The sequence below is a fragment of the Pelecanus crispus genome, chromosome 2 (genome assembly GCF_030463565.1).
Source record: "Pelecanus crispus isolate bPelCri1 chromosome 2, bPelCri1.pri, whole genome shotgun sequence".
Classification (NCBI taxonomy): domain Eukaryota; kingdom Metazoa; phylum Chordata; class Aves; order Pelecaniformes; family Pelecanidae; genus Pelecanus; species Pelecanus crispus.
Window position 1 is genome coordinate 117,929,448 of NC_134644.1, and position 18,298 is coordinate 117,947,745.

Below are 18,298 nucleotides of genomic sequence, written 5' to 3' on the forward strand. Positions count from 1 at the left end.
AAGTGGCCCCACTCCTCAAGCCTGTCAAGGTCCCTCTGGATGGCATCCCTTCCCTCAAGTGTATTGATGTTACCACTCAGCTTGGTATCGTCTGCAAACTTGCTGAGGGTGCACTCAATCCCACTGTCTATGCCATTGATGAAGATACTAAATAGTATTCATCCCAGTACGGACCCTTGAGGAACACCACTCATTACTGGGTTTCACCTGGACATTGAGCCGTTGACTGTAACTCTTTGGATGCAGCCATCCAGCCAATTTGTTATCCATCTAACAGCCCATCTGTCAAACCCATATCCTGCAATTTAGAGGTAAGAATGTTGTGGGGGACTGTATCAAAGGCCTTACAGATATCCAGGTAGGACAGGTCCATAGCTCTTCCTTTGTCCACTGAGGCAGTCAGTCCATCAGAGAAGGCCACTAGGTTAGTCAGGCATGATTCACCCTTGGTGAAGCCATGTTGGCTGTCTCTAATCACTTCCCCATCTTCCATGTGTTTCAACATATCTTCCAGGAGGATCTGGTCTGTGATATTACAGCACATGGAGGTGAGCCTGACTGGTCAGTAGTTCCCAGGGTCCTCCTTTTTACCTTTTTTAAAAATGGGTGTGATGTTTCCCTTTTTCCAGTCACTGGGGACTTTGCCTGACTGCCATGACTTTTGAAATATGATGGAGAGTGGCTTGGCAACTACATCAGCCAATTCCCTCAGCACCCTGGGATGCACCTCATCAGGTCCCATGGACTTACATATGTTCAGGTTCGACAGGTGGTCTTGAACCTGATCTTCACATAAACATGAGTTCTGAATCAGCTTCTGAGGAAATTAACTACTTTTTAAATTTGGTGTTTATTCCCAACTCAGATATGCTTCTGAATCAATAATAAAAAATCTTTATAGTTTCAGACAGCAGGCACATCAAACCAAGACTGGATTTTTTTCTTACTCAGAAAATAGTAATTTTCTGAGCTTGTATTACTATTTTATGACTATGTTTAAATCAGATATTCTATCAAAATCAGTGATCTGTTGGAAACTGTGAAGGTAGCTCCTTTTACTTTCCATATCTGGTAACTGCATTGTACTGTCTCAAAAAGTTAAATGAGAGAAAAGAAGATAACAAAGTCTTAAGCAGTGATGGTATAAATATTTTATTCAGTATTTTTTCACTGTTTTATTCCTGTTGTTGTTTAAGAATATCTCCAGCTGAAAGCTGGTCAAAATGAAGTGTGTTAAATGAAGCAATACTGAAGAAATTTTAACATGTGTTAGCTTGACCAATTGGGAATAAAGCCAGGTGCTTACTATAAAAAATATGGCCATTGAAATGTATCATGCCTTTAAAAAACAATCAAGAGGCTTGTTAGTCTCATCATTTAGCAGGAGGGAGAAATATAAAGAGAGAATTAAGAAGTGATTATGTCACTTGAGAGAGGGCAATCTTGAGAAAATGTGACCCTTTGTGTCTTTTTTCTGCCCTTATTTCACTGAAAGGTTATGGCTGTAATTAAAGCCAACAAAAGAAAAAAAACAAAAAAAAAAAGTAACTAGTGAGCATAATTTTTCCATGTTAAAACCCAGCTTCATTGGAGGGAACACCTAAAAATCAAAATATAGTTTTCAGAGTCTATGCCCAGGGATGAATAGGCTAGACAGGAAAGCTATGGTGACCTTTCATCTGCTAGCATGAGTTGTCCCCTATGGTGTACCCCCAGGTGCACTAATTTCACCTTAAGCATCTCAGGCAATGGGGTTTCACCATACTCTGAACACTTTAAGACAATGTATTGTTGTTTAGAATCCTTGTGTGATAAAAATGGATATTTTTTTTCCTTCTATACTGTTTAAATCTTTCTTCCCTAGTGTGTTTTTAAGTACTTCCCAAACAGCTCTTCTTTCCTTGGTATTTTTATCCTTTCTAGATGAGGCTGTGAAAAACTCTCAAACTTGGCTTATTGCTGTTCTTACCAGAGTCAATAGCTAAAGCACTCGGTGTTACAGCTTCTCATCTGTTGAAGTCAGTGGATGTGACTACTTGCTTGACAGGTGCTATGGAAAATCTGCACTGTCCTCTTGGATTCAACTTTGTGTGGAAATTTACAATTGCTCACTTTTCTGGCAACTGCAGCAGCAAAAAAGAAGCTCGCACTTGGATGCAGAAAACTTAATGTGACCTTATTTTGGAATTTAAAACAGAATGACACAAGCTTGGCTGAAAAAAATACAACACCCTGCATCTGCATTCCTTCCATACAGTTTCCCAAGCAGCAAATACAGTCTTTCCTACTGTGAGAGCAAGGCAAATATATAAAGTAAATAGAGTAATAATTACTTTCCACCAGGAATGCCAGTGTTGATTTTCAGTCAGCACAACCTACCCCAACACCATGCATAATTTAGCCATTTAAAGGTATTGAGCTCTAATTAGATCTGCTTCCATGTAAGTAGTTAGATTACCTCTATACATTCTGAACTTAGCCCTCTCTGAGCTCTGCCTGAGAGTTAAGCTATTAAGAATTAAGCTGTTACCATAAAAATAATGATTTAGACTTCCAAGGAAACCCCCCTCTGAGACAGGAACATCTTGCTTTCAAGTGCCTTTTCACACTGGCTTCAAAAGGCTTGTTTACCACGTTAAAAAGGAATTGTGTCTAAAATAGGGAGAACGTAGCTAATTAATACAAAATAAGTAATCCAAGGGCCTGGTCCCATGCACATAAAACACCGATTTAACCTTATTCCCAGTGAACTGCTTGGTTCAATCAATGGTTTACTCATAAGAATAATACTCTGCACCTTTTTCTGTATGCAGTCTCAGAGCCTTCTCTTTAGAAAATTGTACTAGTTAAACTGATCTTTGATAACAAAGGATGAAAATTCTTTGTTTCTTGTACTTTCTAGATTATTTAACTTATTGCCAAATGAAAGAATATAGAATTTTATGGCTATAACTGTTACAATGAATTTCTACCTTAGATTACCTTCTCAGATGACCAGTTTATGATTACTTCTGATAATGACTGAGATATTGGCAAGAGACCAGGAATCTCTTTTTATACTGAGTTTTCAGGAGGGAATAAGAAATCCATTATAGTTGTCTGGACCAGTAAACTATGTGAAGCAGCCAGAAATCTGCATCAGTTCCTCAGAGAAGACCCAGAGGATTCAAGGACTACATTCTCCCAGTAACCTGGTGGTATTCGTTCCTGATGACCCTCTGTCCTGGTTTCGGCTGGGATAGAGTTAATTTTCTTCCTAGCAGCAGGCATAGTGCTGTGTTTTGGATTTAGTAAGAGAAGAATGTTGATAACACGCTGATGTTTTTAGTTGTTGCTGAGTACTGCTTATGCTAGTCAAGGACTATTCAGCTTCCCATGCTCTGCCAGGTACACAAGAAACTGGGAGGGGGCACAGCCAGAATAGTTGATCCAAACTGCCCAAAGGGCTATTCCATACCATATGACGTCATGCTCAGTATATAAACTGGGGGGGGTTGGCCGGGGAGCAGCGATTGCTGCTCGGGAACTGTCTGGGTATCGGTCGGCGGGTGGTGAGCAATTGCATTGTGCATCACTTGCTTTGTATATTATTATTACTATTATTATTATATTGTTATTATTATTATTTTACTTTATTTTGTTTCAATTATTAAACTGTTCTTATCTCAACCCAGGAGTGTTTCTCACTCTTACTCCTCCAATTCTCTCCCCCGTCCCATCGGGGTAGGGGGAGTGAGCGAGCGGCTGCGTGGTGCTGAGTTGCTGGCTGGGGCTAAACCACGACACCCTCCTAAGCACTTCCATCTTCCATTAGCAATTTGATATTCAAGTACCACTTTTGGAGCACAGGTCATCTTGAGCCTCTTTTGGAAGAAAAGGAGGAAGATATGAGTGTCAGGGTCCTGACTGCACTAAAAGACTCTGTAGCTTCTTCCCTCCTCATCCCAAGGGTTTAGTGGCCTGTGTGATGAAGGCCAGCCCTGATATGGTGTCACTGTGTATCCTGGGATCAGGCTGCTGTGAAAAGAGCTGTGTGGGAAATCTGTGAGAAGCCTGGTCAAGGGCCTTCCCCTTCTTGGCTCAGGAGCTGCATTAAAGTACAGGCACTCTCCCTTGGTTGTTGCCTGAGCTATGTTGTAGGTATGCCTGTCCCTGGTCTTGTACCTTGCTGATTCTGACTCTGCCTTGCTCACTTGGCTTCCCAGCTTGACCTCGAACCTGCCTTGTCACTACAGACCTCCCTGCCAATTTGCACTCTCAGCTGACTTGGATTGATGTCACTGAACTTGCTCTGCTCTTTGTGTTTGAATAGTGTGGGACTGCACTCTTGCTGGCGAGGTCCCTGCTCCTGCCTGCCTTGCTGTCACTCTTGGCTCCCAGCTTCCCTCCTCACCTGGAGCAAGCCACTGCTGCTCCCTGACAGTGAGGCTGTAATGGAGCAGTTCAACCCTCGCACCATCTTTCCGAGTAGCAATACTGCAATAGGGGACCCTTCAATAAATGAAGACGACCAAGGCAGCTGAACAGGATCACATGGTGCGAGCAGGAACTGAACAAGATGCTGTTCAGGATGGCAGCCTTCACAGGGAGCCCACTCCAGTCCCTATTGTCAGTAGCATGGGGCAGAAGTCTGGCAATGAAATTTGTAGCAGCTGAAGCCTTGGCTTGTTGGAAAGAAACCTGTATTTTAAAGATCCATGCTAGGAAGTTGTGTCAAAGCCAACATTATTATATCCAGTTGTGTCTGGAGAGGGAGAGAAAGACAGATGTGCACGTAAGAAGCAGGAGCCATGAGCTGAGAAAAAAGCCCCATAATGAGTTCAAATTAGATTAAATTAAGGAATGCAAACTAATGCTTTGGAGAAAAAGAATCCTGCCTATACTTGAGCAATGATGGGTTTTTAATTACCTATTACCACTGGGGAAAGAGATCCTGCAGTGTCTGCATTTAGCTCTTTGAAAACATCAGTGGAAAGTGAAAGGCAAATCAAATGATAGGAATTATTAAGGAAGGAAGCACTAGCAAAACAGGAAGCAACATTATGCTCCAGCATAAATCTGTGAATAGTGTGTGTGGTTTTGGCTCCCTCATCTCTAAGAAGGTAGAGTATAACTAAAAAAAGACACGTGGAAAAAGGATCTTTTTCTGGCATTAGCCTTGGTATGGTAGCAAACACCACACATGCTTTTTTCCAATGGCCCAGATAGGCTTTTTAGCAATTTTAATCCCTTTGAATCTGGCTGTTATATCTGTGAGAGGCACTTTGTGTTGAGTTTCCAGCACCTGGGATGTTTCTCTCCTAACCATTAGATAGCAATTCTTACAGTACTCTTGAGGCAATTCTCATGAGACTGAGTTATGATTAGTGCTAATTTTGGAAAAAGTAAGGAAAGCATATAGCTGGGAAATGGTTGCAACCATCTGTGATGTGTCAGCCACATAAATAAACTTTCCATTTTCCTTTTCTTTTACTAGCAAAACACCATCAGGACACAAACTCATCCTATTTCATGGCAAAGTTTCCAAGCCCTGCTAGATAGTTGAAATTTCTCAGAAACTCTCCTGAACCAAGTAGGAAATCAGCCTGCAAAACCCCACAAATATGGAGTTGCAGCATCTGCAAAATTTCTGCATCAGTACAGTCTAATATTTGAAACATGAAGGAGCAGGGCTAGTTGTGTACCTGGCTGCAAGCTACTGGCTCGCTTGCTCCCACTTGTTTGAAAACTCAGCAGAAATACAGTGCCTATCTTGCCAGAGATGTATCTTACAAGAAACAGTATGACACACAGCTGGAAAGCAAGATTAGCACGTAAAGCCAAAACTGGGATGGGGATTTCCTCTCATATTGTTCCTCAGATACTCCTGATTTCACAGCATCTGGGCTCTCCAAATGCTCAACGTTTTGTGCTTTTATGCCTACGCATGCTTTTACGCCCTATATAAGGCACTCTCACGCAGAAGAGAAAAGGGGGCTGCTTGAGTTACCAGGGATGTGGAACACAATTGAAATGACAACCCTTTCTCTTGTAGGGAATTTAGGATTTTATTGCAAGACAAATGTATTCAAGCTAACATACTCATGCACTTTATAAACATTGTAAGTAAAAACAGACTAATAATAGTTGTCCCTTTTCTAACTAGATCTTTTACACCCATCCAGATCAGGAGCCACGGTCTGATCTCACAAATTTATAACAGGGTAAGTTCTTTCTTTTAAAATTTAATCCTGTTTTACACAAGAACAAGAGAAACAAGAATCAAGACCCACATTTTCAGCTGCAGGCCTTTTTATTAAAGTTGTCATTCCCTGGCTTTCTCGTCCCCTGGCTGTAAATTTACCTGCAGCAGTTGCAATATTAATCTTTATAAGTATTTGCACAGCATTGAGGAAGCTTCTAATAGTGAGCTACCAAGAAAAATAAATATGCTTGTTTCCTTTTCTGCAACCCCTAACCCCTCCATTAAGCAGGTCAGATTTTTGATCAGCTGCCATGCTCCATTGCACGACTACTCTCTAAAGAAATCTAGCAGCAAAAAATGGAAGCTGATATTTCTGGCAGTCAAAAATCAAGTAGATTTTAAAATGTTCTAGGGAAAATATTTTGTGAAGACATTACTGTAGTATGTATGATAGCATGGCAGGTCGCAGATGGCTCCTTTGTTGTGTATCACCCTGTGAAGTGTCTGCCTTCGTGGCCCCAGTGTTACAATAAGCCTGTAGCAGTAATCAAAACCAGAGTAATAGCTGTGCTTGCACTACAGATACCTCTGAAATGGAAAGTAAACGCGACCTTTGTTTTTGGCTTTGCCAAGTCAATTTTGCATGGCATATTAATACATTCCATACTTTGTTGGTACCCTTAATGTATACTAGAGAGTACTCCTCCTTCCTTTGGGAATGTCATCACTTAGCAAGACGCTAAATATGGCTTGAGAGAGGATCTAGCACCACTCCTGCACTATTTTTTCCTCTGTGTGTATGTGTGTGTGACAATTTTGGCAGCTGCCTTGGAAAATCTTCTGTACATTTTTCCTCCAAATTATCTTCCTCCCCCCACCTCATTTCTTAGAACCATGGGTTCCAGAAAATATTAGCTCCACATAGGGCAATAGCCTGTGTGGGTTCAGGTGAGATAATACCAAGAAAGCAGTTTTTTTTCTGTTAACTGCTACTGGTACTGAAGGTGCCAAATTCTACTCCCTCTGCTACTCTTAGCTCAGCAAGTGGCCCCAGCCATTTTCTGGCATTGGGGGTCACTGAATTTGGCTTTGTGAATTAGAGCAATGCAAATCTGGAAGCACACAAATAAATATCAAAGACTGAGGAGCAGAGCCCTCAAAAAGACTGATATCTGCTGAACCGCTCATATTCAGATGTCAGAAATAGGTATTACTGGATATGTGAAAAAATTCCCCTGTGAACAAAGGGTTTAGATGGGAATTCAGTCCTTATTCTGAGAGATACTTTCACACCATGGAAAAGAGATACAGATTTAGGTACAAAATAATTATACTACTGTTTTAGAAAAATCAGAGTGGAAGCAATCTAACTGAAAACTCTTTTTATAAGCAGTAAAAATATACCCCCAAATTTGAGTGAAAACTATTGCTGGTCTAAAGTCTCTATTTTTTGAAAATAGAGTTTAAATAGGACAGATCTGAACTGAGAGAAGAACAGAAAAAAACCCCTAAAAATAACCAGCCACTATTAGCTGTTGCCAGACATGCCTTGGAACTGCAATATAATTCAGCCTGGCCTGGAACAGAACCCTTCCTGCAAATCACAGTCCCCAGGTGCCAAGGTAATAATGAGATATGTTAGAAATCGTACAAAAATAAAAAAATCAGATGATACCATGGGCACACTGAGCAGATGCAGAATTAATGACACTTGGAGGACTCCATCTGAGGATACTTTCTCTACAGAGCAGAGAACACCACTCTGAAACCTGTACCTGATGAACCAGGTATTCACCACCTTTTGTCCATTTTCAGGCAGATTCAGTTGAATCAATAAGGCAGGAAAAACTTGGGAGTTCAGCAGCTGGAGAGGCTTAAATAGGTGCTTGAAGAGACCTGGAAGTCATTAAAGAGGTGGGAGTGGGAGAAGAAGTTTAAGGGCTCTTTTCCCTATGGCATTGTGATCCCGGGTGTTGCAGGAAATAGCAAATGGGAATTTGCTCATAGGCATTTTCTCTGAAGGTAGATTTGCTCAGCATCAAGGAGGTGGGTTTGTTATTCTCTCAATAGTGATGTGTGTTTTAGTTACTACTTGTAACTAGAGTAATTGTAACTTGTAATTCTGCTCCTGGGAGGGTATTCTGCACCTGGGATGGTGTAATCCTGGATGTACGTGTAGACTGGGAGACAAGAGGCTGGAGTGCCCCCTGCAGAGAGGGATCTGTGGGTTTTGGTTGATGGTAAGCTCAACGTGAGTCAACAATGGGCCCTGGCAGCCAAGAGGGCCAACCATATGCTGGGGTGCATTAGGCACAGCATAGCTAACTGGTAAAAAGAAGTGATTGTCCCACTATAGTCAGCACTGGTGCAGCCTCACCTTGAGTACTGTGTGCAGTTTTGGGCTCTGCAACACAGGAAAGATATAAAATTACTAGAATGTGTCCAAAGGAGAGCAACAAAGATGGTGAAGGGACTAGAGGACATGAAGAACAGCTGAGGATACAAGGTTTGTTTGTTGCTGTTTACAACTTCCTCATCGGGGGAGTGGAGAGGGAGGTGCTGATCTCTCTGGTGTCTGGCGATAGGATGCATGGGAATGGCTCAAAGTTGCATCAGGGGAAATTCAGGTTGGAAATTACGGGAAAAGTTCTTCACTGAGAGGGTGGTCAAGCACTGGAACAAGTGCTCAGGTCATGGCCCTGAGCTTGTTGGTGTTCAAGAAGCATTTGGACAATGCTCTTAGACATATGATTTAACTTCTAGGTTTTCCTGTGTGGAGTCAGGAGTTGGACTTGGTGATCTCCATGGATCGCTTCTCAGTATGTTCTGTGATTCAATTCTATGATTCAATGATTGTATTTCAGCATAGCTGTGGGAAGGAGCCGAGATCAGGGGCCCATGGTGGAGGACAGAAAGTAAGGGAACTGCCTGTGGTCTGAAATGTTACAGCATGGCAGTCTCCGAGCAGACCTAGAGGTGAAGATCTCAGTTCATGCTTGTACAATGAGGTGTCTACATTGTGAGTGTCTGTGTGTGAGTTTGGTGGTGAGGGTGCCGTTATAACCAATGGTGAGATACTGTAGGATTCAGTTGCCTAAAAATGGGCTCCTGGAACTGTCTGAGATGCCTCCTTGCCTCTGGGACATTCATGCCAGACTGTGGCACAGGATCCACAGGAGACATTTACTCTTCTGGAACAGCAACCGGACACTAAGCAAGATAAGACACTTCTAGGACAGACACTAGACCCAGTGTCTATGAATCCTCCCCATGTCTCCTGAGGAACCTGCCCTGGCAGTGGATGAGTCTAGAGGATTATTGAACTGATGTCACTGCATTCCCAGCTACATTGACTAGGGATGTGGTTCAGTTGCCTAGACAAGGATATCTGCATCACCATCACGTATTAATCTAGTGCCAGTTGAGGTTGCCAGGGTGCCTTGCCCGGACAAGCATATTTATCTGCCATTTCAGAAGGGCACATGTCTGACAGAGGTCCTGTGCCATGTCTTCCAGCCTCGTACACACCTTGGATTTGCAAGGGCATCTCAAATGGCAGTAGATGCCCATGTGTGTAAATGGAGCCCCTAGCACAAGAACATCCTGCCTGGCCTCTAGCAGGATCTTTGCCCTGCAGCAGGACACAAATTGCCTGTGAGCTCTGTGTAGCAGTTGCCCTTGAGAGTCTCAAATAGCACAGGATAACTACGGTTTAGGAAGCCGAACCGACCCTTCGACTTCCTTTGTGATAATGGTACCACAGACAGCTGCCTCATCATAGAGACCTACACTGTATACACCTAAATTTAGGCGTCTGAATCACATCTTATAAATGGATTCTAATCCCAGCACTAATGTGGCCTTCTTTAGTTAGAGCACTTCACTGCTCCACCTCAGTTTTCGTATCTGTAAAGCACCAATGTTACATAAACCATGCAGAGCTCCGGCTTATCTTGTTAGTCCAGCAGTCTGCATGGGATCTGTCTGAAAGCACACAGGCAGTAAAAGAGAGAGTTTGGAAAAGAGTACAAGAGCCAGTCTGTGACCACATGACTGGAAAGTTAGCTGCAATCAAAGAAATTCAGGAAATATTTATCTAGGTTAAAAAAAAAGGAGGCTTTTCCTGGTATTGTCCCACACAGTTCGTGAAACAAAAGAATAGGAAAAGCTGCATGTAACTAACTTTCAGTGCAACAATGTGTTGAGATATGAGCTGTTGCATAAGTTTCTTCTGGCTTTTAGAAAGTGTTTTGAAAGTACTTGCTATTATTCAGGCGTGACAGAAGGATTTACCCAACCTGGCATGCTGTGTTTCCTTCCCTAGAGATCTGTTGGACAGTCACATGTTGAATCTTCCAGCTGCTCTCATTAATGCGGTTGTGATGCTGCATTTCAGTTTAAAGCTGTAGGTGGTGCTTCCCAGGACTTTTATTTCTGCTGCTGGAGGGACTCATTTCTCTTGCGGATGGGAAGGGCACTTGTTGAGGCACCAAGAACTCACCTGCCACAGCTTGAGGAGAAAGTCCTGTAAACACTCTCCGGGCTATAGGGAGCTTTAGCTTTCATAGCAGACTCCAGCTAGCAGAAACACAACCTGGTGCAGAAAGGAATGATTAAATACTGCCATCACCTCAACACCACATGATCAGGTGTAGCTGCACGTAGGACTGCCCAGGTATACAGGAATGACTCAGACCTGGGCCTACATACATGGGGGTATGTAGGCCTTTCTAATACAGCAAGATGGGTCTTACTAACCCAACTACTCCTCAGAGCAGAAGAAACAACTTAGTCGATGTAATTCGCTTCAGCGGTGGCCAGGAGGACTCGGTTCAGCAAGGTGTCTCGTTGGAGCTGCTCCCCTACTTTTGTGTCACTCTCCAGCGCTGGATCACTAACACTGCACCAACACACATGCAGTCTCTAGAGGCTGGTCTGATGCTCCCAAAAGCTATTCTGACTTCCAGGAATGGCTTTCGTGGTGGGTATCTGGTACCACGCTCCCCGCCTCCAGACAGTAGGGGTAGTGGAGCCGGAACTGTCTACCATCCAAAGGTGTGAGATGAGCTCTGCAGTGGCGAGTTACGGTGACCAGTTAAGTCCTTATGGCAGCTTTGTGCTGATGAAGGGAGCAGTGCAAAGCCTTGCTGTGGGACAGGATCTAGCCCTTTCTGTTGACTTGTCCAGATGTGATATATAATGCTTCCCCAGTGAACGGATGGCATATTGATTCTGTCCCTAACCTGTATTACCTGTATCTCCATCCCTTTCAGTGTTCTAAAATATTCCTCAAAGATAAGAGATCACAAATGTACACTGACAAGATGTGTGAACTTCTTCATATAAACCCAGAATTTGTCCCAGCTGAAATTTCTGGAGTGAGTTCTGGAAAAGGCGGGCTGATTTTGTCCTTATGCTGTTCAGTGTTGACACTGGCAGGTGTCTGTTACAACAGTTTAAAGTAATGTAAATTCATTGGAATTCTGTTCTTAAAGTGATTAGAAAATGACAGGAAAAAGTAATGTACAAGAACATGTCCTATAAAATTTCTGTCACCCTGCTATGGACATTCCAGTAGGTTTAGGGAAACATAAAAGGCTTCGGGCTCAGTAAACCTCAGAACTTTTGCACATTTGTTCATTAATTATTTCTACTTATTAAGACACTTATATTACTTTAAGACTCTAACTGCTAGTGGGGCCCTTTTTATTATAACAGCATATAGAAAGAAAACATCTCTTCTCTGAACAACTTACAGTTTACATAGGTGAAGAAGACAAGTGTTGTATATTTTCTGTGCATTTTCTCTAAATAGATGATCTGTTGCAAATTTAGAATGACTCAGTAGATGGGGCTGGAATTATTTCCAGTTAAACTAAAAGCCCAGCTAGACTCCACATACTCAGCCAGCAATATGTTTGTGGGAAAATCTATTTTTAAAAGGACTTCACAAGAGATATTTGGAACTACTTGCTGTGTTGTGCAGATGACTGTGTTACAGAATACTGCTGGACTTGTTTTGAACACAGATTTTGGAAGACTTTTATCAGTGCTTGGGCTCTGAGTGATTTCTGAACAACAAATGAGCTTATCTAAATAGTATGAAGAAAGGATAACCTGCAGCTGTCTTGTTAATACTTACATAACGGCCCCATCAGCTGCTGTGCTGATTTAGTATACGAAGTCAAATGACTTACATGAAAGAGCAATCCTGAAACTTTCATGTTCAATTAATTTTTTCAAAACTTAAAAAAAAAACCCTTATGAAGTAATTAACATTGTAAAAAATATTTTCTAAGCAAACAGAGCTATCCGGGAGCTGGTTTATCTAGGGCACACAACTTGCAAGGGTTTGGAATTGCAGTTTAGTATCAAAAACAGTGAATGTGCTGAAAAAATTTAGCAGTTTCCTCCTTTTGAACAAGGAAAAAAAAAAAAAAAAAAGACTTGTAAATTCCATAGTACGTGTAACCTGCTGTATCTGTGCTGGGATCATTTAGCTATTTCTCAAAACTTCCAAAATCCTTGTGATTTCCCCCTACCTCCTGTGTTTCTCAGCTGTTTCTGTGATGCAGCCTTACAGGAGAAGAGCCATATTCTTCACACCGTAATCTTCACACCTACAGTTATTCTCATCCTTTCTCAGCTTTCTACACAGATTTTTTTGTTGGCTTGGTTTTTTGAGCAGAACTGCTCATTGTCATGCAAATATAAAAATATCTAGGTTAATATGAGTGGGTCAGATTCAGAGCTGAAGAGGAAAGCCGTATACAGTTCCTGACATGACATGCCGGTAAATGGGTCCCTCAGTAAATTCCCAGAGTCTTTTCACAGCTGGCTGGAGCGCAGCAGCAGCCCACCACGGACATCAGTGGGAACAGGAATAAAGAGAGCAGTGACAAGGTCCGGGCACTGCTGCCTGCCCAGGGAGCAGTTTTGGGCTCCCTGTGCACAAACGCTGCCACTTTTGCCAGACGGCACAGAGCTGGGGTAGAGCTGGGAGGCACAGGGGTTAGGCTGGGTCTCCTGGGCTGAGGAGACCGAAAAAGTGAGGCGAAAGGAGGACATGATTCCTGCCTACATGAAGGTTTTGTTATGCAGCTTGTGGCATCAGGAAGCCTGAGGTGCGAGAAGACAGGGTTACATTTTCTCTGTGCATTTTTTCTGTTTAGCTTCAAGAAACTCAGCATAGGTTTTTCACTGGACTGTTAAAAAGAATCACGCAGCAAAGAAACTAGAGGCAACAGGATTTTCCCCTATTCGTGTATTTTCATTTATGCTGAAGTAGAACAAATTGTGGAGATCAGCTTTGACAACAATTCAAGTCCTGTATTTCAGGCTCCAGGAATTTCAGCACAAATTATTTGAGTCACTGTTTCAAGCCTTTCCCTCTCAAATGCATTCCTGATTTGTGAGACAGAAAGACAGACAGAAGGGCCTGGGATGTACTTATCATTGCTAATAAACTCTTTCAAAATCTGAATTATTTTTAAGAGGATATTTCTTAAGTTATTGTCAATAGAACTTGTTTGCCTCACTGTTAAAATTAAGCCTGTTGCGTCATGGAACTTTGCAAAGAAATGTAATTTTCTATATATTTCTATACTCTTTACTTTACAGTAGGAATTAGCTTCCATCTTTTTCTTCCAAGTTTCATGAAGGCATAACAACGTTAATTTGTGAGAGTTGCCAGATGGTGTTTTTGCAGGTACTATTTACAAGTCCCATTTAAATGACAGTGTACTCAGACCTCGAAGACATAATTCTTTTAATTGGGCTGTAGCTGTTTTTAAAAGCCATGTTAAGTTTCAAAAGCCAGCAAGGCCACTGAAATTCTTTCTTTAACTCATTCAGCCCAAATTTTGGAAATGATCCTCTAAGAATATATGTAATATATATCGTGACTAGAGCCAGACTGAAGCAAGTGAACAAATGCTTTCCCAGAGCTGGGCCTGTTCTCCCCTGTTCAAATCCCTTTTAGGGCTCGTTCTGTGACTGCATCCCATAACCCTGCAAACAAACATGCTCTCAGAGCATGTTACAATGTGAGTTACAATGTGACTGATTATGAGACACTTGCAGTTAAATTTTATATTTGCATTTAAGCAGCTGTTTGCCAAAATCGGCAACAGTTAGAAAACGTGTATATAAGAGCCAGAAATCCTCCAAATAGGCGTGCTCGTATGTACACTGAGATAAACCCAGAATAGTTATTAAAATGTGGGGTTTTTTCAGTTATGGTTCTAAACGACATCTTCCAATTATTACTGAAGTAAAAAACATAACAACACAATGGTGTGCCATAAATAGGATTTTTGGATAAACTTTTGGCAGCCAGGATTACATGATTTAGCCTCTGATTTCCAACATCTGCTTTAGATTGATTAGCAGAGACAGTCAATAGTAATTATTTTGAGGTTTAGCAGCTATGTAAAACATAACTGTGAATCTTGATAATTTCATGGCTCTTAGCCTTCAACTTCTGAGCTGTTAGTAACCACAAGGCATTTAGTTGACATTTGGTGTTTTATTAAGTTTAAAGCACATGCAGATTTGAGACAATCTTCTGATTTTCCTCCTGATTTCCTTCAATTGGATTATCATACAGTTTGCATTACTTTGCCCAATGGTGGGTGAGATTTTTTGTGTTGGTGACCTGAATGAAAACCAGCCGCAGAGAACTCTGTATGAAGTTGACATTAGGAAAAATACGTGTACAAAAGAAAAAGAGCAGGAGCTTTTACGTGCCTTGCTAATAATTTTTACACTCCTTCCAAAGCTCAACACCCTTTACTTATGGCGAGCAGGACCCAGTATCGTTGTTGCCTACTGCTTCTCCCCACTTTAAAATTCTGAGTCAGATCCACCACGCCACTTTGCAACGGCTGGCTGTCAGGCACCCCGCGGCTCATCAGCCCTGCCGGCAAAAATGACAATGGTACATACAAGGGCACAATGACCTTGGTGTCAACGATAGTGCTCACCAAAGACTGGAGGCACGGTAAAACAATAAGTTTTACGGCTTTTTGCCAGCTGGCGAATATAAGCTTTTGTAGGACTTAATCCATATGGATGAATGTGGAATGAAACAACGCAAAATGACACTCTTCCTGGGCCTCAGCTAGAGGAAGGCCAATATGTCATCAGTTGTAGCAGAAGGTAAAAGTAATAAAGTTCATGGGGATGTCTGAACTCTCTCCTTTAGCAAGTACTCATCAGATTAGAGAGAAGTGTTGCTCTGTGTGGGTCACCTCCTGGTGAAGTATGAGCTTGTGAGGAGCAGATCTTCCCTTTCGCACTCAAGTTCGGCAGCATGTCTTGTTTCTACTGATTATCTTCATATAGAAACTGCAGATCCAAACTTGTAAATCCTGTTTCTCAGAGGTAGCCCTTGAATATGTACGGGTTCTCACAACAGAAGCATACTCATGAACAGGAGTCACATCCCTGTCCCCAGTATGGCTGGTGAGGAAAGAAGCTATTTAGGACTTTCCCTGCTGTTGGAAGTGTTATGGAATAGAGATTCAAATTCTGCTTTCCATCTGTCCTCAGAAACTCTGCTTAGGAAACTCTCTTTAGCACCATTACCTTTAACATCATCAGAGATGGATATGAGAGAGGTTGACTCCAGGTCAACAGTCCCAAGAGCTGAGGGGACTCAAAGCTCCTGAGTGGAGAATGATGCAAACCACACTCCATGAAGGGGAAAGTGGGCATATGGAGTGAATCCTTATCTGGGCGAGGGAATCCGTGGTGCTCAAATACAAACAACATTACATGTGGAGAAACTGCTGCTAGAGACATAAATAACCAGAAATAAAAAACCTTAGTATTTATACTATGTCATAACTCCAATATTCAACAGAACGTTACAACTCCTTGCAGAAAACCATGTATCTTCAGCACGGTTAGAAAATTAAAAGAAAAAATATTTTAACTCTAACAAGAGCCCTCAAATATATTTAAAACATTTTTTTAATATGCATCATTGCTGATTAAGACCTTGTTTTCCTCTAAAATGTAGCAAAAAGAGAAGGAAAGTATAGTTAGATGTCATGGAGCTGTGATTGTTTCTAATTCATTGGACAGACTAGCTGTCAGCAAGATAAATGAATCATCCACAGATAACTCATATTGCCATATTTATATGAGTGGGACTGAAAAAAGAAAAGCAGTCAATAAAAATTAAATTGAAAACTGAAATATTGTTGTGGGACAGTCCAAATGCATGCAACAAGTGAAAATAAGATGTGATAAAATGTGAAATGTGAAGTCTTTTAGTTCTTTCTGCTATTGTTTATATGCTTTGTTGTTTTATTGTTTATATGCCAAGCATCAGCCCAGCATGTTGACTCATGAATTTTATCTGTTTCTTATTTAGACATGAGTGACATGGGTATAAAATGGGTAGATTTTCCAAAGAACTTTTACTAGAGATGGTAGCAATGGAGAAACAAGTTTGCAAAGTTGAAGACAGACACATAGTCTGGAATAGATTTGGGCATTTATACCAGGCATTTTGGAAAAAAAAAAAAATCCCACCTCCTCAACAGAGGGTACGTTATGTTGAGCAAGTGGGAAGGTGAATAAGAGTTGATCAAAATATCTAACAAGACTAACTGAGGGATGTTGGGGAGAGAAGTCATGAGCCAACCTGATCAGAATGGAATAAAGTTCCCATACTCAAACAATAGAAAGTATCCCAACTTCCCTTTCCCTCCAGTGACGTCAAGGAAATATAGGCAAGCCTTGTGCAGCACCACACTGGATGTATTGTCTGTGCCGAATCTCTTTGACCAAATTTTCTCTTTCTATTCTTAGCAATTTTTTTTCTAACACCAAAGTTGAAGGCTAGTCTGAGAGGCTTGAGATGTTACACCCATAAAATAAACATTAATCAGAAATCAGAAGTTACGGAAGAACATCTCCTGTACTGCACACTGCTGAATAGGTGTTTGGGTTGAAGACTCAGGAACTCAGAAGTCTTAAGTGTGGGAAGGGTGTGGTGCTCCACAGACATGGAAAATGCTGAACAAGCTCCAAATGTCCATCACTCCACTTAAGTATCTGTATAGCCTAGTAGCCACCTAATCACAGTGCTGGTCCAGAGGAAGCAGCAGAGAGGCTGTTACATTACATTACAGCCCATCGCACATGAGCTCTGGAGGAGCGGGTGTAGGAAGTTTGAACACAGAACACATCAGTCAGTGAAAGAACTTTAAAAAGACCCTGAGAACAACATCCCTCTGTGTGGATGAATCAGACAGTAACAGAATTTCTACGAGGTACTTCTAGTGGGTAGCCTTACAAATAATCAATATAATGCTGAATTAACTTGCTTCAAAACCCCATACATCTTTTACATAAAGAGTGCCGCCTGTTCTAAACATCAGAGGCCTGAGTCTGATCCCATTCACAGCTCAATGAGTCAAGAACACTCCCAGCAAGATCCGCAGAATTTCTTTAATGAAGAACGAGTGAGTGACAGACCATATCCTGGGTTCATCCCTGGAGCGGAGCATGTGACCCATAGTTGAGTCTTATTCTTTAATGGTAAAAGGCTTTTTGAAACCCATCTAAGTCTATTAGCGCTTCCAGAAAATTATGCACTCACTCATTTTCTCAAAATAAATATCCTGGACTTAATGGAGCGTAGTGTCCTTTCACTACCAGTACCCAAGAACTCCAATTATGCATTATTAAGTTATTAAACTGAACTGAACAAAAAGAACTGGCACTTACTGGCAAGATCACTGTTCTAAAATGCTCAGTAATAAGCTATGGAAAAATTAGCAAGCGGTTATGAAACTGCCATCTCCTACCAGCTGCTATCATTTTGTTTTCTCTAACAGAATATATTTATGAGCACATCTTATGCATGCACACATATGCACAGAGGAAGGCGCACACAGAGGTCTACCTGAGCTGTCACAGACTGAGCTGGCAGGGGATTTCAGCAAGCCCAGCTCACTCTTGAGCATGTTGTAGGCTGGTTCCTGCAGCGCTTCCCTCATAAAGACAGTGTCCCCTCTGGAAGTCTCTAAAATACCCTCAAAAATCAGATAGCCCATAGGGCTCTACCGACTTTAGGATGTAAAGCAAAAACCTTCCTGA